Source organism: Diaphorina citri, unplaced genomic scaffold, assembly GCF_000475195.1.
Source record: "Diaphorina citri unplaced genomic scaffold, Diaci psyllid genome assembly version 1.1 scaffold2202, whole genome shotgun sequence".
Classification (NCBI taxonomy): Eukaryota; Metazoa; Arthropoda; class Insecta; order Hemiptera; family Psyllidae; genus Diaphorina; species Diaphorina citri.
In genome coordinates this window covers 26,029-36,544 of record NW_007379627.1, presented here as the reverse complement: position 1 = coordinate 36,544, position 10,516 = coordinate 26,029, and the positions used below count along the sequence as shown (strand labels likewise).

Below are 10,516 nucleotides of genomic sequence, written 5' to 3'. Positions count from 1 at the left end.
TAAGCTTTTTTTTTATAAGCGCGTGTTTGAAAGCGTGATGTGGGAGGATGGAGTCCTGTCATATACCAATTAGAGCCGGTGCTTTTTTAATGCTAGCTTTTTGAAAAGGTTTTTTATGAAGGAGTGTGTATGAATAAAAGGCTAGCGTTTTTAGAAGGTGTCAAGAAGGCGCTATGGATACGAGGCCGGACCGACTGACTCTCCAAGTGGCTGTTTTCACAAATTGTGAATAGAAGGGTGAAGATTGATGAAGATCAGGCTCATATTTAAGGGATAGTCGCGTGATCCTGATCTTCGAGCCTAAATAGAGTCCGGAGTCGTTTTTTCATTTCGATTTATTGTTTTATTTCGATTTTTTTCGTCCGTGCAACGAAAGTAGCGATTTTTGTGTTTCGTTTGTGAATTTTGATTTTTTTTCTCGTAGCCGAACGAACTGAGGAGACTACTTATCAGCAGACTGAAGATTTCAAAGTATTTTTGAATTACCTACGTATTACTTGCTAGCTTTTGATTTGAATCATCTACAATAATTTACCTATCTTTATAGTTTTTTAAAAGATTTGTAGGATATTGGGAATAGAAGGGAGATTTGTAGGTTTGATTTTTTTTCTCGTAGCCGAACGAACTGAGGAGACTACTTATCAGCAGACTGAAGATTTCAAAGTATTTTTGAATTACCTACGTGTTACTTAAGTACTTGGTAGTTTTTGATTTGAATTATCTACAATAATTTACCCATCTTTGTAGTTTTTTAAAAGATTTGTAGGATATTAAGAATAGAAGGTAGATTTGTAGGTACATCCCTTGTAGACACTCATGATTGCCCAGTTCTGCTGCCACAGCAGTTGTGATGAGAGCATAAGGACCATTGACTAAGATACCAACAAGAAAGAGTAGAATAATTGACATGTTAACACTGACAGCTCCGGATTTGTAGGTATATTATTTCTAGAAATAAAGTTCACTTTAGGGCACATTTTTACATCCAACACCATCCGAGATGTTGGCTCGAAAATTTCCGTCCCAATTGGGATTCGAACCCAGTACCTCTTTTTAGTCACTCAGCCACAGAGGTGGGCTTTGTAACGGGGGTTATACACCTTTACCCATCTTCTTATATTTAACCTCACCCAGCTTGATTGGGGCCGTGAAAAAGCAGCAATCAGGATACAAACCACGCGTAAAATTGCTGAACTTCAGTGATCAATCGGGAACAGCTGGTGCATTTAACGTGCTCTCGTTGCTGTCTAGAGGGCTAGAAGATAAAGTAGTAAAAAAAAAAATCATCCTCTTTTGTCTATTATATCCTAGTAGTGGAAAGTCAGTTTGCCCACATTAGATGGCACCCAATTACCTAATTGTAAAGTGCACGGTCGAAAATTTTTTTTGCTGACACTGGAAGAAATTTCGGTGTCGTGAGAACAATGAATGTGGTGGGTCCCCGAGGTGAAGTTTTCGTTAGTAGGTCAGACACTAAGACCTATACAATAATATCTATTACTTAAAAAAAAGACCTGTAATGATTAATATACGGCTAAGTACGTGTGTAACATACGACTAATTATCTATGTGTAACATACGACTAAATGTATACTATGTTTGAAAATAATAATATGTACAGCTAAGTATGTACCTACTATGTTTACACATTTGACAAGTACCACTTGATACTTGATAGTGGCATCCTTGCTTACTATGTGTAGTGTGTAGGTACCTACTAGTGTTACTCGGAGTAATAAACTAAATTTAGAGTATTTAAATTCTGCTGAAGGGCGATGTAATTGACACTGTAGGTATGATAGCGAAAACAATACATCTTTTTCCAAGGGGGAAATCTTAGGAGCGCCATAGGTTACAAGTTTTCTTTTATACTTCTAGACTCTGGCTAGAGCATAATATAGGCAAGAGAAAAGAAAGAATGTTCATATTTTGGTGGAAGTACCAAATTCCCAGGTATACCTACATGATTTTTACTTTTTTAGCAGTTGATCATCATTTTCCCAATATCATTGTTGACACTTTCAGATTAAACAGTTTTCATTACCTAACCAAATCATGAAAAAATTAACTTTGCTTAAGAAAAGTAATTAGAGTTGCCATTTTTGACTACCAACTTAGGTATGATAGCGAAAACAATACATCTTTTTCCAAGGGGGAAATCTTAGGAGCGCCATAGGTTACAAGTTTTCTTTTGGTTCAGCAATGATTCCACTGATAAACATGAAGAAAGCATACGAGAACAGAAAGGCTGAATCCAGTGTGCCGAGTAGAGCATTTGCATTAGGACCGTCAAATGGAGCCCAATCACACCACGTGTCATTACCAGGATTTCTTTTGGACTTCTAGACTCTGGCTAGAGCATAATATAGGCAAGAGAAAAGAAAGAATGTTCATATTTTGGTGGAAGTACCAAATTACCGAGGTATACCTACATGATTTTTACTTTTTTAGCAGTTGATCACCATTTTCCCAATATCATTGTTGACACTTTCAGATTAAACAGTTTTCATTACCTAACCAAATTATGAAAAAATTAACTTTGCTTAAGGAAAGTAATTAGAGTTGCCATTTTTTTACCTGAACAAAATTGTTACCGGCAAGCTTCCTTAACCCATTTTAGTCTTTGGTGCGGAGTGTTTCGTAGTCTATTGATACCCAAAATAAACTAAAGTTAACCCATCGAGTAACTAACCAGGATAAACTAGAAAATTCAAATTGTTTTTCGAATAGAAAATTTAGAAACCTTTAAAAGGTAGAAACCTACCTTAACCCATTTTGTGTCTGATTAGGGGTATTTCCTTTATCATATCGATAAAGCAAAGTTAAACCATAAAGTAACCAACGAAGAGTTATCAAAATGTTGTCAAAATTTTGCTTGACTTTCTGAAGCAGTGTGTGTTACCTGATACACCAAATTAAATGGTGTTCCTAACCTGATGTATCATTTTAACTTTCCGCGATGATCTAATTATTAAAATTTCACTAAACACACTTTAAATAGAAGTCAAAAGCACTCAGAAAGAGGAAGGACAAATGAAATCACTTGAATTTTCTATTTTCTCCGTTATCAGTTTTCATTTCCACAGAAAAATGTTCTTTTGTTTACATTTTCTTTTTGTTTATCAACAGCTGATTTGATGTAGCTTTTAAATAATTTTTGTAGAGCGCAGCACTGTATGGTAAAGAGAAACAAAAAAGTTACCTACCTACACAAAAATAAAATAAGAATTTACCTTTAACAATTAGAAGAAGAAGAAGAAGAAGAAGAAGAAGAAGAAGAAGAAGAAGAAGAAGAAGAAGAAGAAGAAGAAGAAGACGAATAAGAAAAAGAAGACGAATAAGAAAAAGAAGACGAATAAGAAAAAGAAGACGAATAAGAAAAAGAAGACGAATAAGAAAAAGAAGACGAATAAGAAAAAGAAGACGAATAAGAAAAAGAAGACGAATAAGAAAAAGAAGACGAATAAGAAAAAGAAGACGAATAAGAAAAAGAAGACGAATAAGAAAAAGAAGACGAATAAGAAAAAGAAGACGAATAAGAAAAAGAAGACGAATAAGAAAAAGAAGACGAATAAGAAAAAGAAGACGAATAAGAAGAAGAAGAAGAAGAAGAAGAAGAAGAAGAAGAAGAAGAAGAAACAAGGAGATGATGATGAAGAAGAAGAAGACGATGATCACGACGACGAAGAAAAAGAAGAAAAAATCTAAACGTTTCCCGCACATAGGTGCATAGTTTCCTCTCATTTCACACTTCACCACCGAGTCAATAAATACTTCAATCAATGGCCCTCGCAATAACGTATATCATTCGATTCTTCAATCTGACACTTTTATTTGAGCTCGTAACTCAGAGCGGCCGTCGTAAATCAAGAATCAATTTGAATTGAAAAACGGAGCACAGGCTTGGATTCGCAAAAAAGCTGTCATCTCACGAAACACAGAAGTTGAGTACTGTTGAGTGTGGTTTGTACCTGGATGGGTGACTGGCTGGGCGTCCTTATTGGCCAGACCCTTAGAAATGTGTGTTTTTATATCCTTGACAAGTTATGAAAAACCCCATGACTGAATTGAAAAACGGAGCACAGGCTTGGATTCGCAAAAAAGCTGTCATCTCACGAAACACAGAAGTTAAGTATTGTTGAGTGTGGTTTTTACCTGGATGGGTGACTGGCTGGGCGTCCTCATTGGCCAGACCCTTAGAAATGTCTGTTTTTATATCCTTGACAAGTCATGAAAAACCCCATGACTATACTGGTATCATTGGAGTTTGGAGTCCTTCCAAACAGTCTGGTATTTTCCAATTTCCTTGTGGTGATATCTCCAGAATTTTGCAGATATGTGTCTCCTGAGTCCTGCAATATTACCTTTTCTTCGTGTTATTATATCACAACTTTGATGCTCACTTGCTCACTGCAGCATTCGTAGAATTTTTCCGATATCCCATTACTAATAATTTATTCCTTACACCCAATGTTTACCTACCAAGCTAGCACCGGTCGCTATGCGTATTTATATTGCATAGCTACTCATTTTCCTCACGAGGCTGAGAGGGCCCCGTAACAGCCAGTCACGGAATCAATCAATTTACATGATGCAAATTTTTTGACCCCGCCGGATTTCTTATACAGTGGTGTAATGCATGATATTTTGAGATCTCTTGGGATTTTTTTGGTTAGAACGATTCTTTGCACTAACTTTGTAATAACGGGTGTTAATGTTATGGCGTGCGTTTTCACATCCTGAGGCCGTATTTTAGAAGAAGACCAAGAAGAAGAAGACCCAGAAGAAGAAGACGACCCAGAAGAAGAAGACGAATAAGAAGAAGAAGAAGACGAATAAGAAGAGGAAGAAGAAGACGAATAAGAAGAGGAAGAAGAAGAAGGAGAAACAAGGAGATGATGATGATGATGAAGAAGAAGAAGACGATGACCACGACGACGAAGAAAAAGAAGAAAAAATCTAAACGTTTCCCGCACATACATAGGTGCATAGTTTCCTCTCATTTCACACTTCACCACCGAGTCAATAAATACTTCAATCAATGGCCCTCGCAATAACGTATATCATTCGATTCTTCAATCTGACACTTTTATTTGAGCTCGTAACTCAGAGCGGCCGTCGTAAATCAAGAATCAATTTGAATTGAAAAACGGAGCACAGGCTTGGATTCGCAAAAAAGCTGTCATCTCACGAAACACAGAAGTTAAGCACTGTTGAGTGTGGTTTGTACCTGGATGGGTGCCTGGCTGGGCGTCCTCATTGGCCAGACCCTTAGAAATGTCTGTTTTTATCCTTGACAAGTCATGAAAAACCCCATGACTACTGGTATCATTGGAGTTTGGAGTCCTTCCAAACAGTCTGGTTTGTAAAAAAATATACATCTATAAAATTTTTCAAAAAAAAACAGTCTGGTATTTTCCAATTTCCTTGTGGTGATATCTCTAGAATTTCGCAGATATGTGTCTCCTGAGTCCTGCAATATTACTTTTTCTTCGTGTTATTATATCACAACTTTGATGCTCACTCCTTCACTGCAGCATTTGTAGAATTTTTCCGATATCCCATTACTAATATGTAATTTATTCCCTACACCCAATGTTTACCTACCAAGCTAGCACCGGTCGCTATGCGTATTTATATTACATAGCTACTCATTTTCCTCACGAGGCTGAGAGGGCCCCGCTACTGGATGATACAAATTTCTTGACCCCGCCGGGAATCGAACCCGGGTCTCCCGCGTGCAAGACGAGCGCAGTGACCACTACGCCATGGGAACTGAGAGTTTTGACTTATACCGGCCACTTCCGCTAAGATCGTCTGTCAGACCGAGGTCGGAAGCTTTTTCTGCCACACGTGTTCCGACTGTCTGACAGAGGTCGGCATTTGAACAGCTTTGAATTTGAAAGTTTTTGATTTTCATTGGAAAGTATTGGGAGGATTGAACCCAAACCCAAACTTAATTCACAATCGCCAGCCTTCAATGATTCCAAACGGATTCACTATGCAATATTTTTCATCACATGATACATTCAAACATATACTATGTAGTAGTACGAGTATTTACACATCGGTATAAGTACCTTTTATGCAATATTTCCATCACTTGATACAAACATAACGCAGGGCCGGATTACCCATAAGGCAGAATGGCAGACTGCCACGGGCCCCGCGCTTTTGGGGGCCCCGCGCTTTGAGGACTTACACTAGATATTATGGGTTTTTTCTAAAAAAAAAGAATGTTGCATGATATTTTGCATGAAAGATGTGCTCACAAACATCAAAACTTCAATAGATTTCACATGCTTTGGATTGAATATCTTCTTGTGTTCGTAATAATGATACGAGCATCCAACACTTGAGTGCATTACCACTATGCAGTAAAATCAGCTAAGCTCCGCTTACTAAGGCCGGACACAAACTTTATGATTGTGAGGCCCACCCAGCCTTTCCAATCTGTCAAAAAAAAATCCTTTATTGTTGTCGGAGGGGCATTGGGGCCTTAGTTTTCGGCTAATTCTCAAGGATAATCTACGGCTGACCGTTGATGGGAGCGTGTTTGTTCTAAGTGAGACAAGAGGCCTTGTCTGTTAGACGAGGCCTCTCCAGCGACCTTAACATTGGTGGGTCACCGTATAGGTCCACTGCTGAACTTTCTGGTAATCTGGAAACTTTGTGGTCCTCGATTTATTAGGGACCTACTCGTATTTCAAGATAAATTGGGAGCGTGTTTGTTCTAAGTGAGACAAGAGGCCTTGTCTGTTAGACGAGGCCTCTCCAGCGACCTTAACATTGGTGGGTCACCCTACAGGTCCACTGCTGAACTTTCTGGTAATCTGGCAACTTTGTGGTCCTCGATTTATTAGGGACCTACTCGTATTTCAAGATAAATGTGTGAATCTTTCGACCATACTTGGAGCTTGGAGGCATATCTATGCCTGAGAAACCGGGAATCGAACCCGGGTCTCCCGCGTGCAAGGCAAGCTCTAACCTTCTAACTACATAGTACAGTCGTCACATTCTACTCTCTGTTCTTACACTGGTATCACGCGGGACCTCTGATTTGCTAGCCCAGTGTCATTAGCACCAAGCACAACCTTCTCCTTACATGGGGCATGTGGCCTGAGAAATTTTTACTATGAATAGTAGAAGTCTGGGAAGAAATACTGATTGCATCCCAAATGTATCACATAGTATCGTTTCCTAGAGGTCGGGAGGCCATTAACAGAGTTATCACTGTTTTAGGAAGGTCAGAAGTGTGACTGATAACGTGATAATGGTTTCACACGCCACATTAGAAATATTAGAATACGGAACAGTATCGGGAGGCCATTAACAGAGTTATCACTGTTTTAGGAAGGTCAGAAGTGTGACTGATAACGTGATAACGGTTTCACACGCCACATTAGAAGTATTAGAATACGGAACAGTATCTTCTAAATTCTGCAACCTAATGCTGTTTCCCCTCCCTCAGTCTGTGAACAGAGGAAGTTGGGTTTACTATTTTATTATGGTAAGGTTGAACAGTGTTGTAAGTTCCGTTTCCAGTATTTCCAGTCAGCTCTATTTCCTACGAACTTTGACCCGACGCTCGTTAGGGCATAAGGGAAATGACGTAGAAGAAGAAGAAGAAGAAGAAGAAGAAGAAGAAGAAGAAGAAGAAGAAGAAGAAGAAGAAGAACTTCAGTTGTAGTTTTTAGACTTCCTTCTTTTGCAGAGAAAATACAAGTATTAAACATCTGTATCCCCTTTCGGCTTGGAAAAGTGGCTCAAAATTGGGTGCAAGTTGTCATCCAAACCAGAGATCTCGAAATAAAACCTTGATATTGTCATCTAACCCTTTTCACCCGAATGTTTCTCTGAAAGACCAGACTATAGCTATACGAGTATCAGTATCATACTTATTTTTAGACTTCCTTCTTTTGCAGAGAAAATACAAGTATTAAACATCTGTATCCCCTTTCGGCTTGGAAAAGTGGCTCAAAATTGGGTAGAAGTTGTCATCCAAACCAGAGATCTCGAAATAAAATCTTGATATTGTCATCTCACCCTTTTCTCCCGAATGTTTCTCTGAAAGACCAGACTATAGCTATACGAGTATCAATATCATACTTGCACACCATTTCCCCCGGTTCCTTCTCTAAAAGACCAGACTATAGCATATTCGCACACCATGTGTTAGTATTTGTGTTAGATTTCTACCGACTACAAACAGGTTCGGAATATTCTGCTGACTGAAACCTGCGTCTGGTCGGATCAGCTTTGATCTGGATCCGTTCTATACCGGTTCTGTTCCAAGATCAATCAGCATGCCGCTCTGTCGGTTTTGTTTGATTAGAATCACAAAGTATCGGAAACGGAAACCGGAATTGGTTGATACTAGGGGATGTGCAGAGAGTGAAAAATAAAATTGTTAAATACTTAAATGTTACTTTAAATTTAAAAAAGCGAACCAACCTCAGTCATAACTTACTCACTCACTCATTACTTACACATCTCTAGTGTTTACCTTACTCAAGAGCGACCCGTTCTATACCGGTTCTGTTCCAAGATCAATCAGCATGCCGCTCTGTCGGTTTTGTTTGATTAGAATCACAAAGTATCGGAAACCGGAATTGGTTGGTACTAGGGGATGTGCAGAGAGTGAAAAATAAAATTGTTAAATACTTACATAAATGTTACTTTAAATTTAAAAAAGCGAACCAACCTCAGTCATAACTCACTCATTACTTACACATCTCTAGTGTTTACCTTACTCAAGAGTCTGCTGTTATTAGATACAGGTATGCTGCTACAGAGAGTGAAAAATAAAATTGTTAAATACTTACATAAATGTTACTTTAAATTTAAAAAAGCGAACCAACCTCAGTCATAACTCACTCACTCACTCATTACTTACACATCTCTAGTGTTTACCTTACTCAAGAGTCTGCTGTTATTAGATACAGGTATGCTCTGCTGTTATTAGATACAGGTATGCTGCTATGCATCTTATGGTATGTCCCCAATAGGACCAGGCCAGTAGTCCTTCGCGGTATGCGAACCACATTTGTTTGACAGGTCTTTAAATTTGCCATTTAATAAAAAATACCTGGCAAATTTATGACTGCTAGGTTTACTCAACCATAAATAGGGTGTCTTCAAGACGAAGATTCTGAAGAATAATTGAGAATTATTATTTTTTATTTACTTACACGCTGGTTGCGGGGCCCACTCAGCCTCGTGAGGAAAATGAGTAGCTATGACATGTAAATGCGCATAGCGACCGGTGCCAGCACCAAAGTTGTGACATGATAACACAAAGAAATTGCATTTACATTTTTTACATAATCTACGGCTGATCGTTGATGGGAGCGTGTTTGTTCTAAGTGAGACAAGAGGCCTTGTCTGTTAGACGAGGCCTCTCCAGCGACCTTAACATTGGTGGGTCACCCTATAGGTCCACTGCTGAACTTTCTGGCAACTTTGTGGTCCTCGATTTATTAGGGACCTACTCGTATTTCAAGATAAATGTGTGAATCTTTCGACCATACTTGGAGGCATATCTATGCCTGAGAAATTTTTACTATGAATAGTAGAAGTCTGGGAAGAAATACTGATTGCATCCCAAATGTATCACATAGTATCGTTTCCTAGAGGTCGGGAGGCCATTAACAGAGTTATCACTGTTTTAGGAAGGTCAGAAGTGTGACTGATAACGTGATAACGGTTTCACACGCCACATTAGAAGTATTAGAATACGGAACAGTATCTTCTAATTCTAATGAATTTATTCTATTCAAGATATTCCTACAGGGTCCGTCGTCGCCCGTTTGTATGATGTGGAACAGGCTGGCGATTTGTAGGATTTTGGTGTACACTGTTACTGACTGTACACTGTACGTACCAGCTTGTCTGTGATTAGGGGTTAGCATCGAAACAGCGGAACTTAAAAACTTCGGAAAAAATAGTATTTATAATAAGATCAATACGTATAGTAACTTAAACGCAAAAATTCGTATCCAGCTCCTGTAGTCACAGGTTAGGCTACGCCGAGGAGGACGAGGAATCAACTTAAGCCGCGCTGTTCTTAGTTCCATGCACCAGTAATACAGACATTTAACTTCTGTACAATATAACTACATACTCATCGGTTATTCTGCTCAGGGATTGGCTGTCGCGTCTATGCCATGTTATGGGTATAGACTTTATAGTCATAGACAAAACCTAGACTACATGTCGTAGACAAGGTTTGATGAATTGGTCACAGAAGGTGGAGGAGGGTGTTGCTCATACCTATCCCCTCCTCTCCCAATTTCCCTCCACGGAAAGTATAAATTTGTTTCTAGCAAATCTCCTTTGTGTTGAATTTGTTTTTGCCAAATTTCACAGAAATCGGACTCAGTCCACCAAATCCGAAACCCACCGCGTTAACCACTACACGTTGGCTTGGGCCACATATTACCTACCTCTACACATGCAACACATTACCTATACCCTATACATATCTGTTACCTATAACACATTAGATACGTATAAT

At 38.8% G+C, this 10,516-nt stretch overlaps 2 protein-coding genes across 2 annotated transcripts in view; both read right to left on the bottom strand.

The window, feature by feature from the left end:
- LOC103518466 (glucose-6-phosphate exchanger SLC37A2-like) overlaps positions 1-2,984 on the bottom strand; it is an 8,881-nt gene extending 5,897 nt beyond the window's left edge. The window contains exon 1 of the mRNA XM_026830254.1: positions 2,859-2,984. The gene's annotated coding sequence lies outside the window, so the exon portion shown is untranslated. The remainder of the gene's footprint in view (positions 1-2,858) is intronic.
- Positions 1-3,100, bottom strand: part of LOC103518462 (glucose-6-phosphate exchanger SLC37A2-like) — a 19,520-nt gene extending 16,420 nt beyond the window's left edge. Inside the window, exon 1 of the mRNA XM_008483532.3 lies at positions 2,860-3,100. The gene's annotated coding sequence lies outside the window, so the exon portion shown is untranslated. The remainder of the gene's footprint in view (positions 1-2,859) is intronic.
- Positions 3,101-10,516: the final 7,416 nt, after the last annotated feature.